We start from the raw sequence: 19,340 nt of genomic DNA on the forward strand, positions 1-19,340 counted from the left end.
TGCTGCACTTCTGCCAGGACAGAGTTATCTTTCCAACCCACATGAAATTTCAAAACTCATTCTAGCCATACTTCTAACAATTCTTCATTGCTTTTATTCTGAAAATCTTATAAATAGCAGTAAACCGCTTTAGCTTGTGGCCTTATTATTTTACAAACATGTCACTCTCTCAGTTTCTATTAGTTCTCCAAGTTTATTCATCCATACACTTAGACATGCTGTCCTTGGTATCGCTAAAGTATATAATACTAATATTAATGTATATGTGATTAATTTTATCTTTCGCTTACTCATTCCAGTACGTGGGAAACCAGTAGCTGAGCACTCTTCAGTGAGTTTCTTTCAGGTGTGATCTGTACTACTGTTTCAAAAACTGCTTGACCTTTGGACATTTCCACCAAATGGTTATGACTCTCTTGTCATGCTGTGGCATCTGCAACAATTAACCAAGCACACTGCTTATAGTTTTAATATTAACAACACAAAGTATATTTTCTCTAGGAACACTGCAGACTTGAAAGATATAGTTATTAAAAAGCCACCATCTCTGCAATAGCAGAAGTAGACAAATATATACATAGACTAAAAACAACCAAATAATCATTATGTTGACCTTTATCTTTACTAATGAACAATCTTCTTAAGAGTGACTTTTTTTCTTAGAAGTTTTGTATTTTTTTCATCATGTTAGCCTTCTTCCTGAGAATAGTACTGTAATATGGGCTGGATGGTAAATGGATATAGATGCTCCAGTTTCATTCTTAGAGAAACTGGAAAGAAGAACTTACAAAAATGGAGATTGGTTTTGCTGATAAGGTTGTGATAAGGTTTTAAAAGATAAAAATAAAAAGACACGACTCTGAAAAGTTGAGATGGAGCAACGTGATGCAGTTTGTATGCATATGTCTCAAATGAGAGGGAGGAGTAGCCCAGAGTGAGAGATTGCCTGGCAAGGAGGAGTGTTAGGTACTGGACCATATATATGGAATAAGTAAAAATGTATTTGAAGCTCATTCACTGAACTTGGTAGGGAGACAAAAGAAAAAAAACGCTAAATGTCTGTCTCCATTATTGTGATTATAAGCAACAGCAAGTACCTTGATGGATGGTTTCTGACACAGATTCCTATCTAGATATTCTTTGCACAGGTTAAATCTATGTTACACATGCAAACCTATATATTTTATAGGTTCTTATGCAAAACTTTCAGTTGTGTAAACTTCTACAGATTTAGTGAACCATTGATATAAAACCCTTGCATGTGATCAAAAAGTAAAAATAACAGTAAAAATAAAACAAAACAAAACAAAACCTTCCATAAAACTTACCTTACTTATCTATGTGTGTGTGTCCTGGAGAAAAACATTATTAATTTATTGTAGCCACACAATTTGTCTTTTGGGATATTGAGATCATAAGCCTTACCTAGAAGCATTAGACACAACTGTAGGAAAAAAAAAAAGAAAAAAAAGAAACTAAAAAAGCTGTTCTACAGTGACAGTGAAGCACCCCATGTTCTGTATGAGTGTGGTCAGCTAGAAAATCCTGCCTGAGCATGTTTGAGCCAACAAATATTGAACTATTCCACGGATAGCAATTGCTTCTACTGGAAAAGTTCAGCACAGTCACCTGTGTAGCTCCCTAGAAAATGTGCACTTTTCTGGAAAACAAGGAGAAGGATTTGGAGCATCTCAAGGAAAAAAGGGAACTGAACACAGGACGTCCACACTCTCCATAGACAAGGAAAACCTGGACACCCAACGCAGACTTGTTCTCCCGTGTCCCAAACAGAAAGACTAACCACTCTTGGAATTGCCCTTTGGTGCTTGTTTATTAAAGGCATCTAATTCCGGGAGAGGACTTTGAAAGCCAAGTGAATAGAGATGTCTCTAGATGAAAAGAAAATGCAGTGAATAAATTTTGGAGTTAGAATGCGCCAGATGATATGTCCAGCTCTATAGCAGATTCATGTCCAGCTTTCAAAATGTTTATAGTTCCTGGCTTGTGGCCCTGACTTGTCTAAGTTTTTGATTACCCAGCTGTGGCATGAGGCTTTCTCCAGAAGCAGGAGATTTGCTGTGATCCCAGTCAGTACAGAATATTTTTTTTTAATTGTTTATCATTTATGCCAAAGATGATTTTGGTGCTTCCTTTCCAATATACGTAACGAAAATAACAAACAGCTTGCGTGACCTACCACTACATGTGCTGATGCTTGAATGCCATCAAAAATTCCATCAACTTTCACATATTTATGACTCACAAAACTTCTCTATTACTATTCCAGACAAAAAGATTGGTCGGCCTGCCTGACATCCCTTCATGAATATCTATCAACTCAAGCTCATACCTAGAAGACAGCCCTTACTTTCCCCTCCGAAAACACTACCTTCTACTACCTTTCCTGAATTTGGACATCACAGCCTCCAGCTCAAACCCACAACCTGGATGTGATTTCACTGCTCTCTGGATTCTGCAGGTTATGTCTCTGTTTTTCCGTAGTAATATCTGCCTTTCCTATGCAACCAAACAGCTAAAATTCCTGTCCAGATTTTTATCAGCTCCGACTTAACTAGCTTTTTATACCTCACTTTCATTTGTCTTGACAATTGATTCCTATTTATATCCATCCAGAATTATTCTCCTTCCCAGTGATATTATTTTGGCAATGTCGCCTCTTTTTGTATCCCTTTTCCACTCCTCGCTTTTCCTTGTTACATCAAGCATGAAATATTTGTTGTTACTTTCAAAGTTCTGCTCTGTTTAGCCTCACTTGATCATCATTTCTCATTTAAAAAGTCACATCCTCCTGCCATCAATCCATTATGTCAGCCTTCCTTCCCTATTAGTTCAATGTTCAAATACTGCCTTTCTGAATATTTGGGGGTGTATTGGGTTTGCGTGGCAAGGGGTTTTTTTGGGGGGAGGGGTTCAGGGGTGGCTTCTGTGAGAAGCTGCTAGAAGCTTCCCCCATGTCCAACAGAGCCAATGCCAGCCAGGTCCAAGACAGACCACACCGCCAGCCAAGGCCGAGCCCATCAGCGACAATAGTAGTGCCTCTGGGAGAACACGTTTAAGAAGGGAAAAAAAAACAACCTAGGCAACAGCAGCCAGAAGAGAGGAATAAGAATGAGAGCACCAGCCCCGCAGCCCCCCAGGTCAGTGCAGCAGGAGGGCAGGAGGTGCTCCAGGCGCCGGAGCAGAGATTCCCCTCAGCCCGTGGGGAAGACCATGGTGAGGCAGGCTGTCCCCCTGCAGCCCAGGGAGGTCCACGGGGGAGCAGATCTCCACCTGCAGCCCGGGGAGAGAGGAGCCCACGCCGGAGCAGGCTCCTGGCAGGACTTGTGACCCCGCAGGGGACCCACACTGGAGCAGGCTGTGCCTGAAGGACTGCAGCCCGTGGGAAGGACTCACGTTGGAGAAGTTCATGGAGGACTGTGTCCCATGGAAGAGACCCGACGTTGGAGCAGGGGACGAGTGAGGAGTCCTCCCCCTCTGAGGAGGAAGGACCGGCAGAGACAAGGTATGACAGACTGACCCCAACCCCCATTCCCCATCCCCCTGCGCTGCTGGTGGAGAAAATTGGGAGAGGAGTTAAGCCGGGAAGGAAGGAGTGTGGGGGGAAGGTATTTTAAGATTTGTTTTTATTTCTCATTATCGTACTCTGATTTGATTGGTAATAATTAAACTGATTTCCCCAAGTTGAGTCTGTTTTGCCCATGACAGTAATTGGTGAGTGATCTCTCCCTGACGTTATCTCGACCCATGAACCTTTCGTTCTATTTTCTCTCCCCTGTCCAGCTGAGGAGGGGAGTGATAGAGTAGCTTTAGTGGGCACCTGACATCCAGCCAAGGTCAACCCATCACAAGGAAGAGCTTCATATAAACATATTCAAGATTATTTCATTATGTTCCTTTGAAGCTCATCATCTTTGTGACCTCTGTTTAAAAACCTGCTGATGAAGATGACCAAAGATCCCCCTTTCTTTTACTTCTCTAGCTCGTTGTTTGTATTCCTCTTCTCTAGTACACCTTTGAATTACAGTGTCTTTGGTTTGGGAGATGGATGGTTTACCAATACTGTGTTTGTAACATACCTATCACATCAGAGTCCTACACTCTCCAGGCAAGATCCGAACTATCACCTAACTCCTACCATATATACAAAGTAAAACTGAAGAAAAGCCACAAATCTCTACTCTGCTTAATCTGTTTAGGGCCTGGGAGACCGCAGACATTGTAGCTTTCCCTAGAAATCTTGTCGAAACCTCAGAAACTTTGCTGCTACATATGGGCATACCTGGTATCCTGGCTGAACAAAGGATTTAAATGGATATTTTACAGTTAAAGCCACATGGGGACCACAAAATGGTACATCTGTGCTTGAGAGTCCTGCAGTATTCCAGACTGGAGGGGGAAGTTTGCATTATTTTCTCTGAACTGGAACCTAGACACTTCTTTGCCTGATGGGACTCAAACTTCACAAAAGTATTAAACTATTAAGTGATTAGACTGAGAGTAACAGTACCCTTTGCACCTGTTAAAGAGAGGAATGTTAGCTGTTAAAAATGCCAGTTCCCAGAAGGACAGCTAGCTCTCGAATACTGTTGTTCTGCAGTCTTGGCAGTCTTACATGACCCGTAATAAAACTGAAAGAAGAGCCCTGTGTCTTGACAGCCATAGGAAGACATCCAAAGTACATGGGAAAGACTATGTGCTCTGGCAGTTTTTTTAATCCAGAATCCTCAGTTCATTAAGTATTTTAAGAGCCTGGGTTTATTTTTGTATAGTCCAACACGTTGCTTTCCTGGACCTTTCTTAAGTTCTGATGTCACCCACTCCTCTTTACCCATCTGTAATCCCCGTGTCCTAGCTAGTCTAAAATTAATTCCCAGGTGGAAGTTTCTAAGGTAAGGATCTATGCCTTAATTTCTGCATCCTCTGAATAAATTTGTCCTCAATTATCTTGACTATTCTTACGTGGGCTCTTTGACTTTGTGTATGCTATTAAAGCATACTTATACTCCAATAAGCAATCTGTAAAAAATATATAATTGGATTCTCTGTGTGTTGTCTCTCATTAGCTCTGTCTTAAGTGTACTCTGTTGACAAGTTTTTTAAAAAAACAAAAACCTATTCTGACAGTCAACCTTGCAAATTCGTCCTTAGATCTGCAAGTCAAATTGTGACACTATTTAAATTCTACAAGTGGAGCTTTGTTAATAATGGCTTGATTATTTGTGAGCACAAAAAAAAAAAAAAAAAAAAAAAGAGCAACCTAGTTCATATTCTCACAGCTTTATAGGCACTAGAGTGAGGTGCTAAGAAGAATAAAACAGTAAATATCCAATCAGTATAATAAGCACATCTCTACATAAATAAGTAAGTGTAAATCATACTAACTACATGGAGGAATGCAACATTTAAATGTAAAAGAGTTGTCATTTTAAACATACTCACTATTTCAGATTGAAAATTTAGACATTTGTTCATGTTCACTATGAAATTAACAGTTTTTATGTGACTGCTTTGTAACACTACCTCACCTAAGTAATAAACTACCCTGTGACATTACAGAAAATCCTAATTTTTTCAGTAACTTTTTGAAAGAAAATGTGTGCATGGGCAAGGGATTAATAGCAAAAAAGTTACTTTATCATATATATTATATAAATTATCTATATAATGTTACAATAGAGGGAGGCAGAGAAAGACTGAGACAGTATTTTAACTCCAGTTTTGAACTTCTTTCTGTGTTTTAAAGTGCCAGCTGCTGCTGGCAAACTCTGAGTACCCATCCATCCCCCCCCCAGTCCTCAGTACAGCTGGGTCTGAACCAACCCCGAGCACGACTCAAAGCAGCACAAGGGCTGCGCTGCCTCGGCTGTTTCCCACAGGGACTCCTCTGGCTGCTAACGACCGGTGGAGCTCTGCGGATTCTAGTCCATCCTCCTTCTCGTGTTTGATCCTGCCATGTCCCTGACATGCCCTGCACCAAGGAACGGGGTAACAGATTGGCTGTAAGGGCATTTGTCCAACAGAATTTTCCATTGTTTAACAAGAATCCCCCTGAGCTCTTTCTAGTCTGTTTTCTTTCATGTCTGGGCTACATTGTTAATAAATGCTATTTTTAATGAATATTTCCATATTATTTTTTTAACTAAGATATATACAGTTTCCTTCTACACCGAATATACAAGCAGACAAACGAGCTAATGCACAACGTATCTGGTCTCAGTGTCCCTAAGGTACTTGGAAATAGAATCAAATGTTATCATTCCATTTATCCATATAGTTTCCTCTGTCTCTTTGTTGTGATTTATAACACTGTATGAACTATGAATTAATACTTCAGTCCCTCCTGCAGTTGTTAGCATTCTTTCGACCGGGGTCAGTTGTCAGATGAGATTTTCATTAAGGTTTTTGGTTGTATTAAACTTTTCTATTGCAAACACTGATAAAATGCTTTAGGGGAAATCTTTTACATTAATCTAGTTTTTTCCCTGTTAGCATTTAAGATATTTAAGAAGTTATTTTTTGTATTACTATGTTGTTATCTGTTGCACTGTCTGTTTATTAAATGTCCTTTTATTAACTTTAATGCCATAAATAAACTTTCTGGGAATTTTTATTTATTCTAGTGGAGATGAATTGCAGTTATTTTAAATTTCCTCTTTAACTTGTCCCCTGATTTAAATGTTAATCCTGTGAGATGTAGATTGAAAATACTTATTTTTTCTCCTACTGTCCAGAGAAGAGAGTTTAAATTATAGTCACTATTTTGTGGTTTAAAACCTATATTTACATAGTACCTGCTTTGATTTCACATACTCTGCCAATGCCAAAATGAACAGTACTTGATAATGGCAGAAATCATCACTTTTTCTTATTAACCACCTTTCCTCCTTCTTCCCTTAAATAAACCAAAGTAAAACAAAACCTCTCTTTGGATGAAAAGCAGGCTGTATTGAATTCACTCACAAAACTGTTGCTAATTTCAGTGGAGTCAGAATTTTATCTTTGTTTCTTGTCATCATGTTTTATCTTATTATTCCAAAAGGGCCTAATTCAAAGTCAGCAGAAATCAATGTAAAGATTCCTGCTGATATCATTTTGCTCACAAAGTTCAATACTGTTTTGTGGATGCCGTTTAATATTTTCCTTAGGTGTTAGCCGAGGAAATGTATGGAGGAGACCGTGTATCTTCATGTATATGCACTGAAGTTTACATCCAAAACCTTAGGTTATGGAATTATTTGAGTTTAAAATATGAACTGACTGCAAGTGAAATGGAATACATGCCTAAGAGTCTGGTAGCTGCTGGAAAACATCCCCTATCTTGATTTTTAGGGGAAGAAGAAAATTATACTGTACTCAATTAAAAGGACAATTGAGATTTTTTTAAATAGAAGGAATATAAGTACCCACGCTGGATTTGGACAAACAATTGAAAATTAACACTCTGCCTCTTATAAAAGTATCATGGGTCTTTTAACAACCAAAAGTTGTCACAGGCTGGCTTTTCTGTGTTCTCTGAAAACAAAGACAGTCTGGCTTTGATAGCACATTAATTTTGCATGGGACTGATCTTAACATTGGATGTTTATTTAAAAATATTTTCAGCTGTAATTTTCAGAGAACTGGGATTAAGAAGTGATTGTATCTCTTGCTGAGGGTTATTTGTGCTCCCAGGTACACCACTGAAATTAAATCTACATGAACATTGAAGCTACCTTTTAACTAGTATTACAAGATCAGATTGGTGTTACTAATAATCTAACTGATATGCATTTGTGGTTCTTCAGTTCTTTTCTAGGTGAATTTTTCTTTTTTTTATAATCAATAGGTATAGTAATTTAATTCCCAAGTGGTTCAACCCCCTGGATCTTTAATACGAATGCCTCTCCTTCTCCCTAGAAAAATAGTATTTTCTTAAGTAGACTTCAGAGAAATTCCACCTCTTTCTGTCTTCAAGCCCCTGGGAGCTTTGCACCCACAGGGGTTTCCTATGGAAGTATAATATATATTCAAGCATACTGAAGTTGTGAAAAACTCCTCCGCAACAGGAACCTCTTACATTTTTACTTTCACAAAAATTTCTCAAATATGATGAAAGTGCCGTATCACTTTCATGAAATAGAAATAGATGTGACAAGAACTCCATGAACTTTCCAAAATACAAACTGTTAGGATGAATTCTGAAAAGCATTTTCATTAATAGATGATTATGCATCATTAAGGCAGTGGAGAGGTTGTGTAGTTAAACAATAAATAGACCAGATGACATTTCAGCTGTACAACTGACTCAGGCAGGTTGTTCACTCGTGTCCATTCCGCTATGTGGGATCTTCAGTGCCATGTTGCAAGAGGTAAGTGGTGGTGGGATTCCACAATGGAGACAGAAAACGATGTATGATTCAACCACTACATTTTACAGGTGCTTTATCAGCTGGTAACACAGAAACCGTGGGTAGCAGTTCAAAAAAGAAGCCTGGCAAGCACAGGTGCTCGTGTGGAAATTCTTCACTAAGTGCAGCTGAGAGGTGGAATTGCATGGCGCATTTTCCTTTGCGCAGAAGCATTTCCCTGAGTGCCTCAGTGCTGCCTCAGCAATTGGGTTTCAATGAAAGTTTTCTCTATTCCTTTCTGCTTCTTTGTTCATTTGGGTTTTTTCTTTCCTCTTGTTTTCCTAAAGTGGATAATCTGTCTTGCAATACTGCTAAGGGAACAGCCAAGATTGTTGTAACAGAAGCCCATAGCTGTTGTTTTCGTTTCAGACCCAAAAGGGTGAATTGGGCCCATTCTGCTCGATTTTTAGTTGAGGCTTATTGAAGTGTTCATGGACAGGAGAAGAAAGTTGACTGATCCAAGTAACATTGATAAAGAGTTTAATTAGGAATCTGTGGGTGAGTTCCTTAAAGTTCCTAAAAGTGGCTAATGCCTATAAATAGATTCTACCATTTGCATTAATATACTCAAAATGGAAACTGTCCATAAAAGTTACATATGGGTGTGTACAATAATTTAATGAAGGAATACATTTTTCCTTATGTTCTCTGTGTCTTGTGGTTACAACTGAGCAAGACAGTGACACTTAATAGGTAAACACACAGAATTCCTACCGAATGCAAAAGGATGCGCACACTTAATTAAGAATGGACAAAACCCCTGATAAGATTAAAGCTTGAGGTACTATCCCATCCTTTTCTTTTGTACTGTTATAAGCAGGTTTTAACATTATGTGCTATAAACTGACCAAGAATACTTTTGATGCTAAATATTCCAGTGTAATGTAAAAGATCACTCTTTTTTTCTCCATCAGCTAAAACTCTTCATTTTCTAATTATTATTCAGTTTGAACAAGCTACTAACACTGTAGGATTCAGAGGGGCCACGAGGAGCTTGACTGTGTCCCTTTAGAAACAAAAATTTCCAGTCTGGAATAAATTTGAATTGGACAGCAACAACTGAATTGTTAATCTCACCTTCTTCAAACCAATTCCATGTGGACTGTAAGCAGACATGTCTTTCTTTTCACCCAGGTCTTACTAGCAAGGTATGTTGGTATTCATGGAGATTTTAGTATTTGTTTCTCTCTGAAGTTGACTGCCATTTTCCATTGCCTTTACTTCTCCATTGCTTTATCTTGAGATATTTAAATATGAAATATTACAGCTCTGTTTCAGATTTTCTGGAATTTTTTTTTCATACTGCATTTGAAAACAACACCTTGTTTGCTGAATAGTAGTAAAAATATTTAAATAGAAAGCTCTGTTGTTTACAATTTTTTCCTCTGTAATAAAGCTGATACCTTTTAGTTATTAGCTATTTTATATGTTCTTAATAATTGTATACAGCAGTTATTTCTGGAGGTTTTTTTGGTTTGTTTTTTTTTTTTTTTGAAACTGTAGTCTATGAATGTTAAGTATGGAGAAAAGCTGCATTACAGAGCTGTTAGGATGAGAAGGAAAAACATGCATTTCACAGACTTCAGGTTAATTAAGGCAAGCAGAATGTAATTGCCTACTTCAAATTTGGCCAAGAGAACATTATGAGAAATACCATACAATTTTTAATGGCCAGTTTTGTTCGGGACCTTGTTTTTATGTTTTATCTGAAAGATGACATCTCTAGCAATAGGGTTCCATCTAGCATGATACCTGGGCAGTACTAATACAGGGAAAAAATGTCACCTACTGTATCACTCACTACTAATATCTCCTTAAATACTTTAGAGGTCCACAGAGGTCTTCCTTCCATCTGTGTACAGACCAGACTGACCTCATTTAATTTAGGGGTTCTTGTGTGATTACAATTTAAACCTGTTTTTCTGCAGCAGTAAAGATGATTGCTTTATCTCTCTCAGCCAGCACTCTGAAATGGAGCAGCACTCTAGAAATAAACCCTTTTCAGGACAATCTATGGTTTGATTAGCATGGCAGTTCAGGGGCAAAGGGGTGCCAGGAGTACCTTTTTAATAACCCTCTGCAGTAAACACAGCAGAGCGGAAGATGGAGTAAATTTGTCATTTGTGTTAAGGCTTTCCTCACGTTGAAGGGAGAGGGTGACAAGGCTATAACGTTACAGAGAATGAATGGACTTTTGGCTCTCTACCCTAAATATTGGCAAGCATAAACATGCTGCCTGCAAAGCAGAACACTCTGCACCACCTTTAAGCCCACCTGAATGTTTTTCGGTCTGTTTCCCTCTTGCTCTCTGGCTGCCCAATGGACAGTATGCTTGATTCAAGTTTTACAGTTAAGCCAGAACTTCAGCTGCCTGCTTGCAGCTCTCTCTAAGTGCATATAGGCAACCCCAAACAAATATACAAAATATTTTTCTTAGAGCTGGTCAACAATTTTTAGTTGAAGTGTTATTTCAATAATAAGTGTCCTTTTAAAGGAAAAGAAAAAATGCTTTTGATTATTATTATGCCAGTTTTCATAACATTTTCAATTGAAAGTTTCTTCTAATGTTTTTATTGACAGCATTAAACCAGTACTACCCAAATAGATATAGAAGTGTTTCAACTTGTGCTTTCTCTAAAGGAAAAACAGGAATCGTCCCCTGAATTGTGTGAATATTTTTTTTGTTATAAAAATTTCATTAAACGTTTGAAGACATGATTAAATGCTGGTTTGAGTACTGCCCTACATAAAGGTCAAAGTCTGTGTAGTAAGATTTCTTTCCTGCCTTCCTATTCCTTCTTACCTGTCCTTTTGCTTGTATCTAGGTCTGCCATTTTTCCTGCTCTTTCTTATGAATCTTAGTCTTCATAAACCATCAATGGAGTTACTCCTGCAATACTACTATTTTACTTAAGGGTCTAAGCATTGATCTGACAAATCGTTACTCATATTGGTAGGTTTACTCATATGAGAATATCTACTGAAGTCGATGCCATTTTTTTGTGACAATAAATTTACATAGGTATTTGTATTTATAAAATGAATCCTAATTTTTAACAGTTATAGACAAATTAGCAACAGGCTCGCATTCTACGGTAATAGTGTTTTTCTGTCAAACTGTTTTATTGTCCTTTCAGTCCACAAAACTTTAGTGCCATTTCCCAGGAGAAAGCCTTCAGCAAAGTAGAGACACTTCAGAGCACAGCTAGGTACAGAATACAAGAATTATAAAACTGTCATAAATGTCAGAATGTATTGTAATCAGCAGCACAGTAGCTGTGCCTGGAAACCAGCCATTTATTCTAAGGAGTTCTTTATGGTCTGGTAAATTGCATTAAATTTAAACAAAATTGTAATGACATTTTATACAAAATAATATTTTAATAATCCAGCACACTGCCAGTTTCATGGGATTTTTTTTCTTTTTTTTCCCCCACATTATCTTTCCATCCTTTACTTTATTCTCAGACTTTTCTTTTACCATACATAGCCAACACAGGTTCTCTTTTTCTGTTTTACATAGACATTTACCTGCACACTTCTCTATAATACCAGCACTCTGAATTTAATCTCCCACATGCCAATTTTGCACCAGTGTGACTTCATTGACCACAGTGGAGTTTCCACAAGCTTGGACGACTGACTGTACAGAAGATCAGACTGAAACTCGGCAACTTTTTACACAATTATTTAACTGGACTTTTCTGTTGTATGAAAGCTAAAGCTCCTAAAATAAAGCAACCCCATCTACACACAGTAAGGAAGCAAAGCCAAACAACAGAAGAAAATCAATGTGTTGGGAAAAAAAAAAAAAAGAAAAGAAAGCTTCTGAAAGTGAATAATTAAACAGAAGGTAAAACAACACAAAGAAATTCTATATTTCTCTATAGAGAAATGAAAGAACACACAGAAGGCAAAACTGTTAGAAAGAAATATTTAATATTTAACCATTAATTAGTATGTAGTCTAATATACATTACTTGTGCAACTATAAAAAGTTAGCCATGTTAACAGAGTAATTGCCATTCTGTGGCAGACTGTACTGTTCGTCTGTCTCTCTGACTCCCCCTTTTCTTCTGTCTCCTCTACCCATCCTTGCTTCAGTTCATTCTCCGTTACGTGCCTTAAACTTGCATCCATCTTTTCTGTTGCTTTTGACACTTTCTGTAGTCAAGTAATGGCGAGCACAGGTAATATATTATTTATTTATTGAGCACTGTGCACACTGGGAGGCAAATTAGTATTCTGTCCCTATCACTCACTGCTAGACACTGCACGCAGATGGAACACATTACCACATTAGACCAGTTACGAGGCTTTAAATTAGATTTGTGACTTGAAAGTTTGAATAAGAAAACTAATAGAACACAAAATGAAGCAGAGGGAAAATTAGATTAATTATCTACAACATTTGGAGTGAACTGTTGCTGATGCACTGTGTTGTAGAAGGCTATTTTTGTACTACAAACAAGCCTTAATTTTGCCTACATTAAGCTACTTGAATGGTTGTGAAAACACATTTATTTACAGTTTTTAATATTCTAGAGTTATTTTTTAAATTAAAAATAGAGATTTTAAATGTGCTGCATCATTTTCACCTCAGTTGTTTCTCTTTACTATTCTGAGGAGATAGGATGAATTGTAAGCACCACAGGGACTGTAGAAATTAATCGTGGAAATAAATATTTGAATTTTAATGCTGAATTAGAGCAAAATTAGGTAAGTATTTTTAATGTAAATTTGTTAATTTTGTGTCATGTTACAATATAAGACAAAATTCTGTATTCTGTGAATGCATCAATGCAGCTTTTGAACAGGGAACTGTACACACAATGCAAAACAGATTTTTTATTTTTTTTTTCCCTACTCTTCCCATTTTCACTCTCGCCCGTATGAAAGACTCTTTCACATTCAGTCAGGAAAAAATAGCAAAGAATAACACAGGCAGTAGCCAAATTGCACATTTACAAGTCTGTTTTATCATCACCTCGGCAAAGGCTGAGCTCTCGTTTCATTCCTAAAACTATCTCCCGGTGATTTAGGCAATTCAGGTAGACCAAGACAATTCACCTGCAAATAGGATTGAGTTCAGGGACCCTACATTCCTGTGTCACTAGTGTTTCTTTTACTTGTTCCTATCTTCTTTATTAAGTGAGACTGCTGATATTTAATAAAAGCAATTTATGTTGGAACATCAAAAAATGTTCAAACAAACCATAGCCTGTTCCCAAATGAATTTCACCAGTTTTGCTGTGTATTATTCCCTCTTCCATATTTGTACATGTTTTTTCTTTACATGAACAGTCTCCATCTATTGTAAACACTTCTTTTTTACTCTTTCCATATAATTTATTTCTTCTAGGTTATTGGATCAGAAACATATTTTCTACAGTGCTTGGACTGTTAGGAAGAGTGGTTAAATGAATAATGTCTAATTCCTGTGCTTATGCAAAAAGAATAAATATTAAGAAGTACTGTATAACCCTGGTGCATTTTTTTAATGCAGTATCCAAAAACTGGAAGAGAAGTTGTGCATGAAGAAAAACGAGTCAAAATCTCTTTCTTTTGTATATTCATATATGCAGTTACACCAAATACACCTACACACATATATGTATGATTGAAACATGTTTAAGATGCTTTGTCAGGTGTCCCAAACACATGTTTGTTCTTCACAAAATATTTGTTTTACTGAAAATATCTGAATTAAAAGGACAGCTTGTTGCATCTTTGTGTTGCTGTATTTTTAAAGAATAAAGATATATAAAATTTTTAAAAAACGAGGCAGTAACGTGTAAAATATGATAGCTAAGGAATGCAGGCAGTTGACAAGGGTAGCTAAACAAGTATCAGAGAAGAAATATGGCTACAAGAAATAAGTATGAAATATATGTACTTCTGTTCTGATGTATATATATCAGAACCACATCTAGTGACATTTACTGATAGTGTTACGACTGATACTAAAGAGAGATGCCAAAATTATGTATCATGATGCAGAAGAGGCAGAAGTATTTAATAAATGTTTATGTTCTGCATCAGTGGGGAAAAGAACAACAATAACAACAACAAAAAAACCCTCAGAATGAAACAAAAGAATCGGTATCAGATTTTATATTGATAATTAGTTTTATTACAAAGAGTATTAAAAATGTAATGAAGTTAAGCATTTATTACAATGCAGAACCAGAACACTCAAATCTAAGAACATCCAAGGAATTATCCAGAAACGTCCGTGAGCTGTTTAAAATAGATGTTTTCAAACAGGAACAATGGAAAACTCACAGAGGATTTGAAAACAGTTGAAATGCTGTACTGATGTTTTAATAGGTTATATGAGAGGAAGTTAAAGGACAGCTAGGTTGTTATCAATCTCATGCAGTTATCAAAAAGCTGATGTGGATGCAATCAGTAAATAATTAAGAGTCAGTAACATTCAAAACTAATGTCAGCCAATGAGGTTTAATGGAAAATAAGTTTGTTATACAAACTGTTTAGTGGTTTTTGTGGGATTACAAGCTCAGTTGTTAGAGGTCAGTTTGCTGAATAAAATATTGAAATTTCTGTAAGGTACTTGGCTTCACATCACGTGACTTTCTGGTTTTAAAAAAGATCAATTATAAAAGGAAGATATCCATATTCAATGCACATGTAATTGTCTCTACTACTAGGTTGCAATAAGAAACTGTAGATGAGAAATTATTAGTCACTATGGATGGATTTCCCTGTGATTTCATACAGGGATTTATCTCAGCCCAAGGTTATTCAGGGTCTATACTGGTAGTTTAGAAGAAAATATAAATGAACAGTAAATGAAATTACTGAAAATACCAGAATTGGTAAAGTGGCAATAAATAAATAAAGAGGTGATTTAGGTAAAGACATTAAGGTAAGACGTATTGTTTAGTAGAATGAAGTACATTTTAATGCTTTACTTTTTAACATGAAGGGGTGAAAGACTGTGTCAGAATAAACATCAGATCACACTGGTAGGGTTTCAGCTGATCCAACAACTAGATGCTCGATGCTTATCCAGGTTGCAAACTCCACAGACTTTGAAAAACAGCAGAGGTCTGCTTTCTCCTTTACCTGTGCACTGGAACGTGAGGTTGGTTTCTTCCCCTGCTGCTTCCAAGAAGAAGATTGGAGGAAGAATATATAATAGAGGGTACAGATGCCACACTTGAGAAGTAACCTTTACACTTCCATGGCATTTGCCACCTCCAATCCTGCCTTCCCTGTTGTCACCGGCTACAGCTAACATGATCCTCCTAAGGTTTTCACTCTAATTCTTATTTCCAGTTTGGCTTCTCCCTTTGTACCTCCCTTTTTTATCCTCATAGGTGTCACAACCTCCATTTTAACTTCGCATGTGAGAAACCTTGAGTCAGTTCTGCTCCCAAAGATAACCAACAGAATTTGATTACCCAGATGCAATTCAGAAATCAAACTTCATCACCCACTATGCGAGGAGAAAAGTAGGATTATTTCTGCACTGCTATATGATATTAATGAAGCTATTAGTTGACTGCTATGACAAGTTCTGGTGCTTGGACTTTAGAAAAGATGTTGACAATTTTAGAAGTGTTTGAAAATAATTACTGGAATTAGGAAGGCTGGGGAAAATGCCTCATGCAGAGAAGCTGCAAAAGCTCCATGTATTGAATTTCTTCAAGGACATAAGTGCATCACAATCTACAAATGCCTAATTGAGAAACTTTGTGGCATTAGGCATAATGAGATGCAGTGGTTTGAAGGCAAAGTTAGGTAAATTAGACTAGATATAAAGGTCATTTCAGAGAGATCTTAACAGAACAGCTTCCCTAGGAAAGCAATGACTTCTCTATTGCTTTTAGTTTCAAAATTAAACTATTAAAAAAAAACTCAAAGAGAAGTTAGCAACAGAGTCACTAAGTGTGCTTCTCTGGTCTGTATTACATGAAATAAATCAGATTAACTAATTCTAACAGTCTTCTTGGTGTTAAAATCTTAAAAATTCTCTATATACAGCCTTTGCTGTCTTTGTATGCCTGGTTCTTTTTGGCTAATGGCTAAGAACATTGAGACGGACATTTGACAAAGTAGCTAAACACTTACAATGCATTTTCTATGGAATTTGGAAACTCAGCTGAAGAATTTTTCCGGAAATATGCTGCTGAACTGATATGGGTGACTTCTTAAGGTGAAGAAGTCTTCCTAGTTTTAACATAGTGTCCTTGGCTGAGCTCAATGTTTATGTGCTTACATCCTGCATGAGGCCAGGAGATACCCAAACCAGCCATCTTTGACAAATAGCTGCTACATATGTGCCATAGCTCTAACACCCATAGTAAATCTGGCCAGCTGGCCACTCTAGACTACTTAATTACCCATGCTAATTTCAGAATATGATCTTTCTTGGCTCTGGATTGCACCATATTGGGTAATGGTTTGGTGTCGTCTTGATGATCAGTAATTCAGCATTTCATCCCAGAATCAGTTCCCAGAACAAGACACATTTGTTTCTTGAACTTCTGGCTAGACACAGATCAGAGAAACACTACATTACAGGGGTGGTTGGATTATTTTCATGACTCAGATTAAACTTTTCTTATTTTGCATGATACTCTAAAGGGTTCCTCAAAAAAGTTAAAAAATGATGCAAATCAGAGACTATTTGACAACTCCGATTCAGTGTGCATGGAGTCTCACTTGTCCACTGGAAGGGCACATCATTGCAAATTAGCTGCCTGTCTTTTTACCATAAGTGTTGAGTTATTTTGGCTAGTGATCTTTCTGTCGCAAAGATTAGGATTCATGAACTACTGTTTCTGTGGTTTATCCATGGCTCCCATAGTAGTGCTTTTGGCTTCATTTCGGATTGACACATGTGCAGGTCCTATTTATTCTGTAATGCATGTCTTTAGTTAAGCTACTCCATCTATGAAGTACATCTGCATGTCATCTTTGAAGTAAGAAAAAATAATTTCTGGCATCGCTCATAGATCTGGTTTGTATACAATGGTTTCAGAAATTATGATGAGAAGTGTGTAAGTACCTGAACATCTAAACAGAGAATTTTGATCCGCTTTTCTCCATTTTTACAATTACAACCCTTTTTTATTATTATTGATACACTACTATATGCACACTTGAAGTACATTTTGAGAAGAGTTTATTTTGTACTAAGAGATCTGTCAGAGACCACACATACTCCTTTCTATTTGCCAGGTTTACGTGATTCAAGATACAAAAGGCCATTGCATCTATTCATTTTGCTTCTGCTCATAATACTCATCAGATACTAAATTTATACCTAAAATTTTTAATCTAAGATTAACCATAAACATGCTTATTTTTCTACCTATAATTTTCAGTTTTTCAGGGAGGTACATTACTACAAAAATGAATGTTTAGCTTTCACCAGAACTGCAAAATATGTATCCTGTTCAAGAAAAGATCACACCTACAATTCTACTGACAAGCACTGTTAAATAAGTGATACAAGCAATAGTACAATACACATAATGGTGGGGGAAATCTGTACTAAATAATGTAGGCCACACTTCTAACATTCAAGGTTCTTTTTTTATTGGCTGCTTTTATCACTTGTTTAAATGTGACATTTAAAAGAAAACTCCATAAAACTCGATGTGCTATCATGATAATCTAAGAAAACCATTCTGATCTTGGTTTCTTATGTGATGGGTTGACCCTGGCTGGATGCCAGGTGCCCACCAAAGCCTCTCTATCACACCTTTCGTCAGCTGGACAGGGGAGAGAAAATAGAATAAAAGGCTCGTGGGTCAACATAAGGACAATTTAATAAAGCAAAAGCAAAGGTCACACGTGAAAGCAAAGGAAAGCAAAAGATTTATTTGCTACTTCCCATCAGCAGGTGATGTCCAGCCACTTCCCGGGAAGCAGGGCTTCAGTACATGTAGAGGTTGCTCCAGAAAACAAACATCAATAACAAATGTCCCCCCTTCCTCCTCCCTTTACTCAGCTTTTATTGCTGAGCTGGCATCATATGGTCTGGAATGTCCCCTGGGTCAGTTTGGGTCAGCTGTCCTGGCTGTGTCCTCTCCCAAGATCTTGCCCACCCCCAGCCTGCTGGTGAGGGGGGAATGTTGGGTAGACAGCCTTGATGCTGTGCCAGCACTGCTCAGCAGTGGCCAAAACACTGGTGGCTTATCCACACCTTTCTAGCTACCAATACAGAGCACAGCGCTGTGAGGGCTCCTACAGGGAAAATTAACTCCACCCAGCCAGACCAAATGCAAGGTAATTATCAGCAAGCAAAGAAAACAAGGAGAAAGAGAGGAGAAAAGGGAGAAAGGTCATGTTATGTGGGGCCATGGGTTAAAGGAAGCACCTTATTCTTACATGTCATGAAGAGGACTAGAAGATTGCAAGAAACATTATACCAAGCTTTGGTGCTGACATTATTGAAAGGTCACCTGGAGTAAAGGTAATAACAAAATGAGAAAGAAAAGAGCAAAACAGGAAAACCAAACTGTATGGTTTGCAAATAAAAGAAAGGGGTATGAGACCAAAACAAAGTGAGACACATTCAGAATCAGTGAAAGATGATTTTTGGGTGAGGGGTAGATGAATGGAAAGGGTGTTATAGGCTGAAGGGAATTAAACAATTTTCAGTAAACAAAATTGATAACTACCTTTAACATTGTTATAGTTACATAGGCATTAAGATGTTAATAACAAATAGTTAGAAAGGTATTATAGATATGTATAATGCTTTATTATTGTTATGCAACTTGACAAAGACACGGAAAAGTCTTAACCTAAAGTAAGAATGCATGTGTGACCAAGAATGTATTAAGACTGTCCTGAGCAACACTTGGAAAAACATCAATAAGATCTAATTTCTTAAAAGAATATAAATCTGTATCTGAAGAATAACAGGTTATCTGAGAAAATACGTCCAGCTTA

At 37.2% G+C, this 19,340-nt stretch overlaps 1 long non-coding RNA gene across 1 annotated transcript; it reads left to right on the forward strand.

The window, feature by feature from the left end:
- The first annotated feature begins 5,887 nt into the window (after positions 1-5,887).
- On the forward strand, positions 5,888-12,871 carry LOC138689154 (uncharacterized). The gene is made up of 3 exons (XR_011328006.1): positions 5,888-6,020; positions 9,355-9,556; positions 11,932-12,871. It is a non-coding gene; the product is annotated as an uncharacterized lncRNA (long non-coding RNA).
- Positions 12,872-19,340: the final 6,469 nt, after the last annotated feature.

This window comes from Haliaeetus albicilla, chromosome 15, assembly GCF_947461875.1.
Source record: "Haliaeetus albicilla chromosome 15, bHalAlb1.1, whole genome shotgun sequence".
Lineage (NCBI taxonomy): Eukaryota > Metazoa > Chordata > Aves > Accipitriformes > Accipitridae > Haliaeetus > Haliaeetus albicilla.